This window comes from Schistocerca cancellata, chromosome 8 (assembly GCF_023864275.1).
Source record: "Schistocerca cancellata isolate TAMUIC-IGC-003103 chromosome 8, iqSchCanc2.1, whole genome shotgun sequence".
Taxonomy (NCBI): domain Eukaryota; kingdom Metazoa; phylum Arthropoda; class Insecta; order Orthoptera; family Acrididae; genus Schistocerca; species Schistocerca cancellata.
The window spans coordinates 183,543,780-183,557,368 of record NC_064633.1 but is presented as its reverse complement, the minus strand read 5'-3'; the positions used below and the strand labels follow the sequence as shown (position 1 = coordinate 183,557,368).

General features: G+C 43.7%; 1 protein-coding gene across 1 annotated transcript in view; it reads right to left on the bottom strand.

The window, feature by feature from the left end:
* LOC126094486 (B-box type zinc finger protein ncl-1-like) overlaps window positions 1-13,589 on the bottom strand; it is a 161,050-nt gene that overhangs the window by 49,282 nt on the left and 98,179 nt on the right. The gene's annotated exons all lie outside the window — the stretch shown is intronic.

The window sequence follows — 13,589 nt, the reverse complement described above, 5'->3', positions numbered from 1 at the left end:
AGTATTTCAGAATGATATTTATGTATATGATCTTTTCTAAGCAAAGTAAATGTGTTCCCATATACTAATTAGAACAAAAAAGTGAAAATTGGGTTGCAACATTAGCCGTTTTCCTTGTTTTGTCTTTTAAACAAATAAAGTTATTAAAAGCAAATTATCTGCAATAATGCAGAGCACTGACGTTTTCCTTACAAGCTTAAAGAAGTGTGCTAGTTCATGAATATTTGGACAGTTTAACAATGTAATCCCTTCAACTATTCAAAGACGGATGTAATTTTTGTCAAGCTATGTCCAGTGCTAATTGACAAATCACCTTCCAGGATATGCCACGCACAGAGACTGAATGTTATACGAGGAATGAACAGGTAACTTTTAGTCTAACTGTTAAACAGTCCATGAAACTGCATTTATCATATTTTGACTGCACTACTACCAGAAAATGGTACAATGATCAGCTGACAGTAATACTGATATGTCTGTGCACTGATGGGTACACACACTCTACAAACAGTCGACATGCAGTCATTCACATGTGTTTTGAAAATCAGAATGAATGCTCACAGTTTTTTGTTACACCTCCCAAAATGCAGAAAGAAGTACAAGAATAATTAAGTTCAGAAGCCTATCGGAAAGGGCAATCTAGATTAAAAATAAGGTCAAATTACTCTCTTAATTTCATATTAAGTTTTACTAAATCTTCATGTTGTTGGACAGCATTTTATTTTATTGTTAAAGTGGTCATTATGGTCCTTATACATTATCTTATTCCTATGACACAGATTGCTTCACACAAATTAAATGGGACACAAAAACTGATTAAAATTTACACTTTCACTTTCAATAAGATTTCTTTTTCTACTGTACAACAAAACTATGATTCTCAAACAAGTATGCACACAAAGCATTTTCAAATTTAATTTCATCTGGGTTTTTAATCACTTTACATGGTTGGAAGCTCAAGGAAAGTTAACCAGTATATATCAGCCATGAAGACATGCATTTATACAGAAATATTGTCGTTTTGTGATATATGCAAGGACAGGAAAATTTCACATTAATGTGGCAAGCACAAACCACATCTAAAAGTGAATTCAAGTTTAGTGGTTTGTGCTTACCACAGTACTGTGTTGGCCAGAATTGCCACACCACAGTATGATCAAAAAGTATGTCTGTCGTGCATAAAGTTAGCTTTAATCCTAATTTTTAATTCGTGTTCACAATTTATGATAAGATGACTCATATATATGTCCACACATTTTGTAATAGTTCGGTGACGACGGAGTGTCAGATCAAAGGGCTGCATTGTGCAGATAAAGCAGTCATCTTCAATTAGCAGCAGCTTTAAACTGCCCAAGACGTAGTTAAGCAACTGTGAATATCTGGCTCAAAGCACCATGGAAATATCTTTGAAAGACTATAACCCATTGCACAAACTAGAAAACGAAGATTTTTCGTCACAGGATGAACAAATTCATTGAAGTTAAGTTGCGGTTACTGACAGTAAACAGTACGATAATCAAATTACAGTTTTCAATTTGCCACTGCACATTTAATGAAATTTCTTTTTTTTTTAATAGAGGTTTAGTTCAAGTACGCTAGCAGTGGTTTTTCTTAACATTGCTGGTGACATTCCATGGGTCAAAATAATGAAGGTAATGGTTATTCCTTCAATACAGAAACAATGAAAGGACGAAGTGATGCAGCAACTAACTGGCAATGATGTTGTGTTCACTAATGAGATCACTGACAAAAAGAGACTGTCATATTTTTACTGTGTTGCTGGAGACAGTTTGGGCATGAAAAGAACAAAAACTTTTTGTTGCACGTGTACAGGTTCTCGACAATGTGAAGTCAACACAACGTGCTCATGCTTTAGAAGACTATAACAATTAATATGGCAATGTAAAGCATATTATAAATTATGGTGCTAGGTACATGAAGGAACATGTCATCTATCTGAAAACAGTTATAGGAAACCATTTTTCATTGCCGGGCGCATAAGCAGAACGTGATTACAAAAAGTATTTTCAGAAGAACTTTCCAAAAATTCATCTCCGCAGCAACTAAGTAAAAGGGTTTTTTTTTTTACTACTAGGAACAGATAGGATTTATATCTAAAGTTTTTCGAGGAGAAGAATGGAGGTCTAAAGACATTTCCAGTGCTAACACGTAGGAATTCCTGCCTTTCCACCGCCATTTATGTAGCGGAAAACGTGGTGTCCATAAAAGAATGTCCCTGTTATAAATGTTAATAGCATTGTAAGAGTGTGTACGCGGACAAGAAAAAAAAATCATAGGTTTTCCATTTAAAAATACACTTTTTCCTGGGTGAAAATACATGTTTTCCAAGTTAAGCGATAATATACTTTCAATCAAAGCTTTACAACTTCCCGGCACTTCAGGAAACAAATTCCAGCAACGCCAATAAAATTTTGAATAATGGCATAAATGGCTGGTCTTCTGAGCCCCAGATTTTTCCAAATGGCTGGTTCTCTTCAAGTTTCAAATGAGAGTTAAAAAAACTCTTATTTCAGAAATTCATCGCACATTCTCACACACAACATTAATTCACCTTGCTTAAAAGGAAATTTACTTTGAAAGTAACACTTCTCAATCCATCATTCACATATTTTCTCATGACCTGATAGAAATGTAAACAGTTGTGAAGTCACACTCCTTGAGAGCAGTTCGTTGTTATGTAGTACTGCATTGTCTCTGTCCTATAGCCCTTGATGCATTTTGCTGTTGGCAGGTGCTTGTGTGTACACTGTGTTTTTTTGTTGTAAATGGCGGCATTTTCTTTGCAATTCAAGTTTTATTTTGGTGTATTCTCTCGTTTATATTTTATTGCTGTAGTATTATTCTGCAGTAGTCAGCTGAAGTAAAAGTCTTTGTTAGAATCTCATTTCTTACCAGTCAAAATTATAAACATTTAACTGAAAACTAAAGCAACCAAAAATTTCCAAAATTCTAAAGAATTACAGAGTTTTTCCTGGACAAAAAAATTTCTGGGTTTTTCCCATTGTCCAGGGACATATGCACCCTGACTGGAGTGTTGGTTCAAGCTCACAAAGAGTACCTCAAACAATTTTAGATAAGGGCATGCATGAGAACTGTTATATTGTTTTTGCTGATGCAGCACCACATACACAAAATGATGACTCTTGGGCACAAAGTTTTTGTGTTCTGCATTTTGCTAAGAGAGAGTCTGTAATTACAATTTGATGAGCACCTAGACAGCTTGGATCCACTGATATACAACTTACATCAGACAAGTGCTCTTTTTTCCACAACGAAATCGAGTACCTGCCCCATAACCACATACTTCCAGGCCATTGCCAGACTCCCAGATCCCACTAACACGAATCAACTCCATTCTGTCTTAGAGCAAGTCGAATATTACTGGAAGTTCCTATCAGTGGTGGCCACAATCACACAGCCCCTTCACAAATTACTATTGAAAGACAAATGCAGGGACTGGTCTTCTGAAGGTCAACGGGCATTTGAGCGAGTCCTGGACTCCAAACATTTGGTGTACTACAACCCTCACAAGCCTCTGATTGTGGTTGTGGATCCTTGCGACATGGAGATCGGGACAGTGTTATCGCACAGGACAGGGATGGCAAATAAGCCAATAGTGTTCATGTCCAAAATGCTGACACGGCTCTGTGCAGCTACTCTGAAGTTGACAGAGAAGCCCTGCCCTTCACTTTTCTCATCAAAAATTCCATAACGACATCTATGGGAGAAAATTCCTACTGCAGACAGACCATAAACCCCTGGTCATGCTTTTTATTCTCCTTTCCATCAACCTATGATTACGAGGTAAGTTCCGGACATCATCCAACCATAGAAACACCATGCTGGTGGGAGGGAATGATTCATTTAACGCATGTCTTGATGTTTGTCCCAGTGTCAACGCCTTCTCCAGCCAGGCTCTGACCTGCCTTCTGCTCAATGTCCGGGTCATTGCCAATGCTGTTACGAACAACACAGTCCTCTCGTGAGTCAAACACTTCTTGCAAATTCTGTGGCCTATGTCAAGGACAACCTTGACCCACTCCAAGTTCACACATTTTTGGAATATCCTAGCAGTTCTATCACTTTACTAGTGAGTCAACATCTTCCATGGGAGACGAGTTGTGGGTGGTTGTTGCAGCAGCTTTCAGAGCAGATGTCCTCAAGCTACTGCACCACTGACACTGGCATTTTAAAGGCCAAATATATGGCTCAACAACACACGTACCGAAAGGCCTGCACACACCACTGCAAGTACCAGGCAATGTCCTCAAGAGCATATTTCCCCTGGTCTAGGCAAATGGAGTCTTGGAATTGGTACATCTAGACTTCCGATCTGATAACGTAAGCATAGAAATTATTTCAAGAGATAGTATTGACACCAATTGAGAGATATATACCACATAAATTAATAAGAGATGGTACTGATCCCCCATGGTACACAAAACTGGTCAGATCGCTGTTGCAGAAGCAACGAAAAAAGTGTTATATCCTAGCCAGTCCGGCCAACCGAGCCCGCTGCCAAAAGGTTGGCAGCATCAGTCCGGACGCCGTCCGCACAAGCAGCGCCAGCGATTAAGGAAATCGCCGCAAGTCTGCGCGCGCCACGACTGGCTTCTTAAGCACTGCCGTCGCGAGCGCTAGTTCAGTTCTGGATTCGGCCGCTGTGTTGCAGACTCGCCACCGCAGAGTGTACTTGTTAGTCAGTGGGGGTACATCGCAGCCGAGTTGTTATTTGTCTTCAGCCGACGCTGACCTAGCTGCCCGACTCGAACCAGACCGATTGCTGTAGAGACAATGTTCACCACTGTGTTTCTGTATCTACGTAATAAAGATAAGTACCGACTTTCATTCAATCAGAGTGTTTGTGTTTTCATTTCTTTGTACACTGTTCCAGCGGACCGGTCGGCCCGCTACTAAAAGTGTGGCGGTGCTCGTTGCTACGAAGACCGCCACAAAAACTGGCGACGAGGAGTTTCGAACTCGTGTGCAGGGCTGGTTCAACTTGTTTCTAGAGCTAGACTTTTGGGGGCTGGTTTAATTTGTGTTCACTATGTCTGCCGAATTACAACAGTTGATCTTGTTACAGAGTCAGCAAATCCAAAGTCTGGTGGAAGCAATTGCCAAACAAGCGGCTAATCCACCATCACAAAAGGAACAAGCACAGGCAGCACCACCGTTCCGTGCTTTTGACGCAGCGCGAGAAGAATGGCAAGAATATTTCGCGCAGTTGCAGGCGCACATGACAGTCTACAAAATCACAGGTACTGAGCGGCAGCTTTAATTTCCACTGCAGGCATGGAAGTCTATAGACTACTTTGTAAGTTGTTTCCGGAATCCAAGCCAGAAGCTTTAGAGTATGACGTTGTTGTTAACAAGCTTGCTGAGTATTTCGAGTCGCGAGTTCATGTGGCAGCAGCCAGATTCAAGTTCTTCCGATTAAAGAAACTGCCACATCAATCTCATAAACAGTGGTTAACAGATTTACGGGGCCTCACCCGTCAGTGCCGATTTAATTGTGTGTGTGGAGCTTCCTACAGTGATGTCATGTTACGAGACGCTATTACTCAAAACATTGCAGATTCTCGTATTCGTGCTGCTATCTTAAAGTTGCCTGACCCGTCATTAGAGACGGTGATGAACATCACTGAAGCCCAAGATACTTTTGACTATGCTGAGTGTGAGTTAGATCAGCCATGTATTTCTCAAATTGCCTGTGCTAAGCAAGTTATGTCGCGCCCGCGGCCCCACCGGCAGAGTCAGACTGTAAACACTAGCCGGCCGCGTCATGTTAAAAACATTCGTCAGCCGCGTGTGCAAAATGATAGGGTTAAGTCTTGCCCTAAGTGTGTTCTCGCTCATCCTCGAGAACGTTGCCCGTTACGAAACGCGGTTTGTCACTTTTGTCAAAGGAAAGGACACATCCAGACTGTTTGTTTGCGTAAACGCAAGAACAATTCTAGTGCTGCCCAGCCCATGGATATTCATGTTATTCAAAGCCAGCCCGCCCAGAAGGTCGCGTTTACAGACTCTTCCACGGTTCGTGTGGGTAATAAACTTGTTCGCAATAAGCCACCCACCCAGCCCTCTGCTATGCGACCCCAGCGTAATTCACACGCTGTTAAAAGTGATGTACAGACTGCAAGTGAAGCGGGAGTTGTTGTTCCACCCGCCCAACCCACGAGTTGTCGTAAGCAGCGAACGCGCGCTAAATGCGCTGATTTTGTGTCTTCCGCCTCCACTGCACCGATCCAGCGACAGTGTAATAAACTATTTGTGAAGCTCCGCATCCAGGATAAGACCTTCAATTTTCAATTAGACACTGGTGCGTCTGTGACTCTCATCAATAGTGCTACGTATGCGGCTATCGGCCGCCCTAAACTTTCAGCGGCAAAACATTCTTTGGCTACGTATAGTGGAGAACAAATTCCTGTGTTAGGTGTATGTAGCGTGCCAGCCACATTCCGTGGCAATACAAAAACAGTTTCATTCACAGTGCTCCGCGCTACAGACAGTGTAAACATTTTCGGATTAGACTGTTTTGACTTGTTTGGCCTGTCTATCCAAGACAATGTGTTGCAAATTAATTCTGTGGTTGTTCCTCAAGACAGCATAACCGATTTGTGTAAACGATACAGTGACATATTTAAAGACGAACTAGGTTGTGCTGCGAACTTTGCAGCTCATATTACGTTAAAAGATAATGCTCAGCCTCGATTTTTTCGTGCTCGTCCAGTGCCTCACGCCCTCCGGGCACCTGTAGAAGAGGAACTTCGTCGTTGGCAAAACAACGGTGTTATTCAACCCGTTTCAGCGAGCCAGTGGGCTTCTCCCTTAGTTATTATAAAGAAACCGTCTGGCAAGTTACGTTTGTGTGCTGATTTTAAGTCGACAGTTAATCCTCAGACTGTCATTGATTCTTTTCCTTTGCCTAGACCAGACGAGCTGATGGATAAGTTAGGGGAAGCTCGTTTCTTTTCCAAAATTGATCTCCGTGAAGCATATTTGCAATTGCCCCTCGACGAGCAATCACAACAGTATTTTGTCATCAACACGTCGTTGGGGTTGTTCCGTTTTCTGCGTTTGCCTTTTGGTTGTGCGTCAGCTCCAGCTGTTTTTCAGCGTTTTTTGTCACAACTTCTGGCTAATGTGCCATCGTGTTGCAACTATTTAGACGATATTGTTGTGTCCGGTCGGACGCCTGCTGAACATTTACGTAATTTGGAGTGTTTGTTTACAGTGTTGTCTCAGGCAGGCCTACGTTGCAACATCGATAAATGTTCATTTTTCCTTACGGAGATGGAGTATCTGGGACATGTTATTAATGCTCAAGGCATTCATCCCTCCCAGTCACATTTAGCAGCTATTCGTGATTTGCCCGCCCCTCGCAATCTGCATGAATTGCAAGCAGTTCTTGGCAAATTGACATATTATATTAGGTTTATACCTAATGCTTCCCAGATTGCTGCACCGTTGTATCGTCTCCGCCGTAAGAATGTTCCGTTTGTGTGGTCAGCTGATTGCCAATCAGCCTTTCAGAAGCTTAAAGAGGCTTTATTGAATGATCGTTGTCTGGTCCATTACGACCCAAACAAGCCTCTAGTGTTAGCTTGTGATGCCTCTTCCTTCGGCCTAGGTGCTGTGTTGTCTCACCGCGTCGGTAACACCGAACGTCCTATTGCGTTCGCATCTAAATTGCTAAACAAAGCTCAGTGTAATTATAGCCAATTGGACAAGGAAGCGTTGGCTATTGTGTTCGGTGTCACAAAATTCCATCACTACCTCTATGGTAGACCATTCTATTTAGTAACAGATCACAAGCCCCTGACGTCCCTGTTTCATCCGTCTAAACCAGTTCCTCAGCGGACAGCACAGAGACTACAACGTTGGGCTCTTTTGTTATCACAATACCAGTATGAGATACTGTATTGCCCCACAGCTCAGCATGCAAACGCTGACGCGCTTTCTAGATTGCCGATTGCTGCGGATGATGTCTTCGATTCCTCTGAAGACTCTTGCCATCAGACTGATGCCGATGAGCATCAATCCCTCCGGGATTTTCCGATTGATTATCGTCGGGTGGCACGTGAGACAGCTACAGATCCTCATCTGAGTTTACTATTACGTTTTGTTCAACGTGGTTGGCCGTCCAAGGCAAAGGACATATCGGATCCTGTGGTTCGTCGCTATTATCCGCAACGTCATCTGTTGTCTGTTTCGCTCGGAGTTTTGCTGTTACGCACCGAGAATGACCAGCTTCGTGTAGTGGTTCCCCAAGTGCTCCAATCCAAGGTCCTCGACTTGTTGCATCAAGGTCATTGGGGAGTGGTCCACACCAAGCAGCTTCCCCGCCGTCATTGTACGTGGATCGGCATTGATAAGCAGATTACGCAGATGTCTACAGATTGTTCGACGTGTGCCGAACACCAAGCTGCTCCGCCTCAACGCTATTTTGAGTGGGCACGACCTGCCGGTCCCTGGCAGCGAGTACATATTGATTTCGCTGGTCCATATTGGAATTCTCGTTGGCTCATCGTGATAGATGCATTTAGTCATTTTCCGTTTGTTGTGCCCATGCAGTCTACAACGTCTGCACAAACTATAAAGGCGTTGACTTCAATTTTTTGTATTGAGGGTCTTCCAGAAGTTTTAGTGTCTGACAATGGTCCACAATTTACCTCTGCTGAATTTGAAAGTTTTTGTTCTGCCAATGGCATTCGCCATGTTCTTACTCCGCCGTTCCACCCTCAATCGAATGGTGCAGCGGAACGTTTTGTACGCACATTCAAGGATCATATGGACCGCCTTCGTGCTACGCACTCTCGTCAGCAGGCCCTCATCACGTTCCTGTCGTCGTACCGGACCACGCCACGCGACGGCCCTTCGCCTGCGGAGCTTCTCCACGGCCGTCGTCATCGCACCCTACTACAGTTGTTGCACCCCCCGGATCGACCCGCCGCTTCTGAGCATCGCACGCGTTTTCAGCGCAACGACGCCGTTTTTTTCAGAGTTTATCACGGTCGCCGTCGTTGGGAACGAGGCACCGTGATAAGTGTCCAGGGTCGCGGTTTTCATACTGTTCAAGGTACAACTGGGGTGCACAGGAGGCATCTGAACCAGTTGCGCCGCGCTGGCCACCCGGATTCTGCCGCTCGTTCTTTGTCCACAGATTTGGACCGTGGCGGGTTCCAGCCGCGCCTTCCGACTTCGCTGCCGCCCCCAGGGCAGCAGCAGCAGCCGTCGCCGCTACTACGCCGACAGCCCGTCCCGTTGATGCCTCCCGCGCAGCTTCATCCGGGAGCGCCCCAGGTGGTCGCTCCGGCGCCTGCGGTCCCTCTTCAGTCGCCACCGCCTTCGGAGCAGATGGACGTCGACCCCTCAGTCGGGCCGCCATCCCAAGGGGTGGCTGTGCAGCCTGTCCGGCAGCCGCTTTCCTTGGGCACCCCCAAGGAGTATGACACCGCAGCGCCTTGTCCGGCGCCCACTAAGCAGCCGTCGACGCAGCGTCAGGAGACGCTGCCTCTCTTCGTGGGTCCCGACGCCCCGTCGCATCCAGTACCAGAAGCTGCGCCCGTGGTCCCAGGCGTGCACCCTGACCTCGGTTTTCCGTCGGTGTTTCCCGAGGCCCCGCGCAGCCAATGCTGGGGTGCGGACCGGGGACTGCCGCCGGCAACAGTCTCCGCCCCGGTCTCTTCTGCTACGCCTGCGGCCAGACCCCTCCCCCGCCGTCGACGCTCGCCACGTCATTATTCAACGACGGTGCGGCGATTTGGGGGGGAGGAGTGTTATATCCTAGCCAGTCCGGCCAACCGAGCCCGCTGCCAAAAGGTTGGCAGCATCAGTCCGGACGCCGTCCGCACAAGCAGCGCCAGCGATTAAGGAAATCGCCGCAAGTCTGCGCGCGCCACGACTGGCTTCTTAAGCACTGCCGTCGCGAGCGCTAGTTCAGTTCTGGATTCGGCCGCTGTGTTGCAGACTCGCCACCGCAGAGTGTACTTGTTAGTCAGTGGGGGTACATCGCAGCCGAGTTGTTATTTGTCGTCAGCCGACGCTGACCTAGCTGCCCGACTCGAACCAGACCGATTGCTGTAGAGACAATGTTCACCACTGTGTTTCTGTATCTACGTAATAAAGATAAGTACCGACTTTCATTCAATCCGAGTGTTTGTGTTTTCATTTCTTTGTACACTGTTCCAGCGGACCGGTCGGCCCGCTACTAAAAGTGTGGCGGTGCTCGTTGCTACGAAGACCGCCACAAAAAAAAGCATGCCAAATTTTAAAAGAACGCAAAATCCTCAAGATTGGGAAAGTTTGCAGAAGTTCCAAATACAGCCCATGCTTCAATGTGAGATGCTTTTAGTAATTTCCGCTATGAACGTCTGTCTCGGAATTTGGCAGAAAACCCAAAGAGATTCTGTGCGATAACAATGGTGAAGTCACTTACAACAGTGCCACTAAAGCAGAGTTATTAAACACGGTCTTCCGAAACTCCTTCACTAAACAAGACAAAGTAAATATTCCTGAATTCCAATCAAGAACAACTGCCAAGATGAGAACCACATAAGTAGATATCCTTGGTGTAGCAAAGCAGATTAAATCACTTCATAAATCCGATACAGATTGCACACCAGTCAGGTTCTCTCAGAGTATGCTGATACAATAGCTCCATATTTAGCAATTACATACAACGTACCTAAAGACTGGAAAATTGCTCAAGTCATACCAATATCGAAAGAGGGAAGTAGAAGTAATCCACTGAATTACAGGCCCATAACACTAATGTCGATTTGCAGTAAGGTTTTGGAACATATACTGTATTCGAACATTATGAAGTACCTTGTAGAAAATGATTTATTGACACATAGTCAGCACAGAATTAGAAAATATCATTCTTGCGAAACACAACTAGCTTTTATACTCATGAAGTAATGAGTGCTATCGACAGGAGATGTCAAATTGATTCCATATTTTTAGATTTCCAGAAGGCTTTTGACATCATTCCTTTCAAGTATCTTCTAACCAAACCATATGCCTATGGAATATCACCTCAGTTGTGAGACTAGATTCATGATTTCCTGTCAGAAGGATCACAGTTCGTAGTAATAAATGGAAAGTCATCGAGTAAAACAGAAGTAATATCCGGCGTTCCCCAAGGAAGTGTTATAGGCCCCATATTGTTCCTGATTTATATTAACAACACAGGAGACAATCTGAGTAGCCCTCTTAGATTATTTGTAGATGATGCTGTCATTTATCATCTTGTAAAGTCATCAGATGATCCAAACAAATTGCAAAATGATTTAGATAAGATATCTGTATGGTGCAAAAAGTGGCAACTGACCCTGAATAAAGAAAAGTGCGAGTTATTCACCTGAGTACTAAAAGAAATCTACTAAATTTCGATTACGCGGTAAGTCACACAAATCTGAAGGCTGTAAATTCAACTAATTCTTACGGATTACAATTACAAATAAGCTAAATTGGAATGATCACGTAGGTAATGTTGTGGGTAGAGCAAACCAAAGATTGTGATTCATTGGCAGAACACTTAGAGGTGCAACAGATCTACTAAAGAGACTGCTTACACTACACTTGTCTGCCCTATTCTGGAGTATTGCTGTGCAGTATGGGATCTGCAGCAGGTGGAACTGACGGATGACATCGAAAAAGTTCAAAGAAGGGTAGCTCGATTGTACTATCGCAAAATAGGGGAGATGGTGTCACAGACATGATACGTGAATTGGAGTGGCTATCATTAAACCAAAGGCGTTCTTCGTTGCGACAGAATCTTCTAATGAAATTTCAATCACCAGTATTCACCTCCAATTGTGAAAACATTCTGTTGGCACCCACCTACATAGGGAAATATGATCATCATGATAAAATAAGAGAAATTAGGGCACGCACAGAAAAATTTAAGTGCTCATTTCTCCCAGCGCTCTGTTCAAGAGTGGAACAGTAGAGAGACAGCTTGAAGGTGGTTCATTGAACCCTCTGCCAGGTACTTAATTGTGAAAGCAGAGTAATCACGTAGATGTAGATGGATGATGTGCTGTCCCTTTCTTGGGACTAATTCGCTCATTCTGGTACAAGCCTCCCAAAAGTTATTGGCTCATTCTGGTAGAAACTTCCACAAGTTATTCTTATGTTGATAAATGCACAGTACAGTGATGTCCCAAACTGTCAGAGCACCTAACCATATTTTCACAGTGGAAGTACTTCCCCTCACCATCGTGACAGATAATGGCACACAATTTACCATCTCAAGACACCCTGCTAGTTCCTGAGTTAACAGACACAGACCTCATCAGTGACAACAAAGAGGCCCAAGATGCAGATGGACATCGTCCACAACCCTAATGGCTGACATAGAGGCTTCACCTCCTCTCTCTTGAATGGGGAGGGGATGTTGAATTCTCTGGCACCTCCTACTGCATACATTCCTTCCCATGTCACAAAACAAGTCACGGCAACTGATCAACAGAGGTCGCCATCGACAAAGGAACTTCTTTGTCACATCTCCCACAGACATTAACAAAGGACAATGATGAAACCATTCAGCCAGGAGAGCCAGAGGCAATGAACTCGCTATCACAGACAACACAGCCAATCACGCAGCTCCCATACTGCCACCTACGTCAAGTTATAACACAGCTAAATTTCGAGTGTCTCATTCTACAGTCAACAAGACTACCATCGCAATTATGAAGTTACCTGGGAGTGTAGTGGACAATAGACAGACACTACAGCACTAATGATGCAGTGCCTACGTGAACTTAGTCTTAGGAGGACATTACTAATGGAAGTGATAACTTGTCACGACTAATCTCGTGTCTGTATGGAATATTGTGTACCAGTGTTCATGTCAAGGCACTTTGAGAGTTATAATAAATAAGAGTTACTTCACTTGGACTAATTTATTTATGCAGTAGTCAACAGTGACATAGCTCAACAGAAGTACAGAGCATGTCGCAACAAACAAAATACCTTCTGCATACTGCATATTAACAAGAGAGGGAGTTACACTAATATGCATGCTATCACTTCACCTCATTTGGTGTTTTGATACCACTGAAGAACAAACTTTAATTAAATGCTCTGTACACATTTTTAAAAGTCTCAATATAATAAATAAGACAGTACACAAACATAATGGAAATCCTAGGTGGAATTCAAATAATAGAAGGAATAAAAGTAACTACTCACCATGTAGTAAAGATAATATATTTCAGAACTAAAACACATGTGCAAGAAAGAAAGAGAGAAAGTTAGTCTTCATCATCGTGTCTTCTGTGACTCAATGCCTCCCCTATGTGGTGAGTAGTAATCCACCCTTTCCATATTGCTGTTATTCCATCTTGGATTTGCCATTGTTTGATTGTACTGAATAACTTATTTCCATCATATAACACTATCAGAATTATTATTTCATCAAATATGTTTTTCCATCTTGTGAGCAGGCATACAAAATTTTACTAGTTTGATAGGTTGTGACTTAATGCATATTTTGGCTATGAGTATCTCTTCACTACTTTTTTTGTAGATCGCCCACATTAAAATTTTCTTGATCA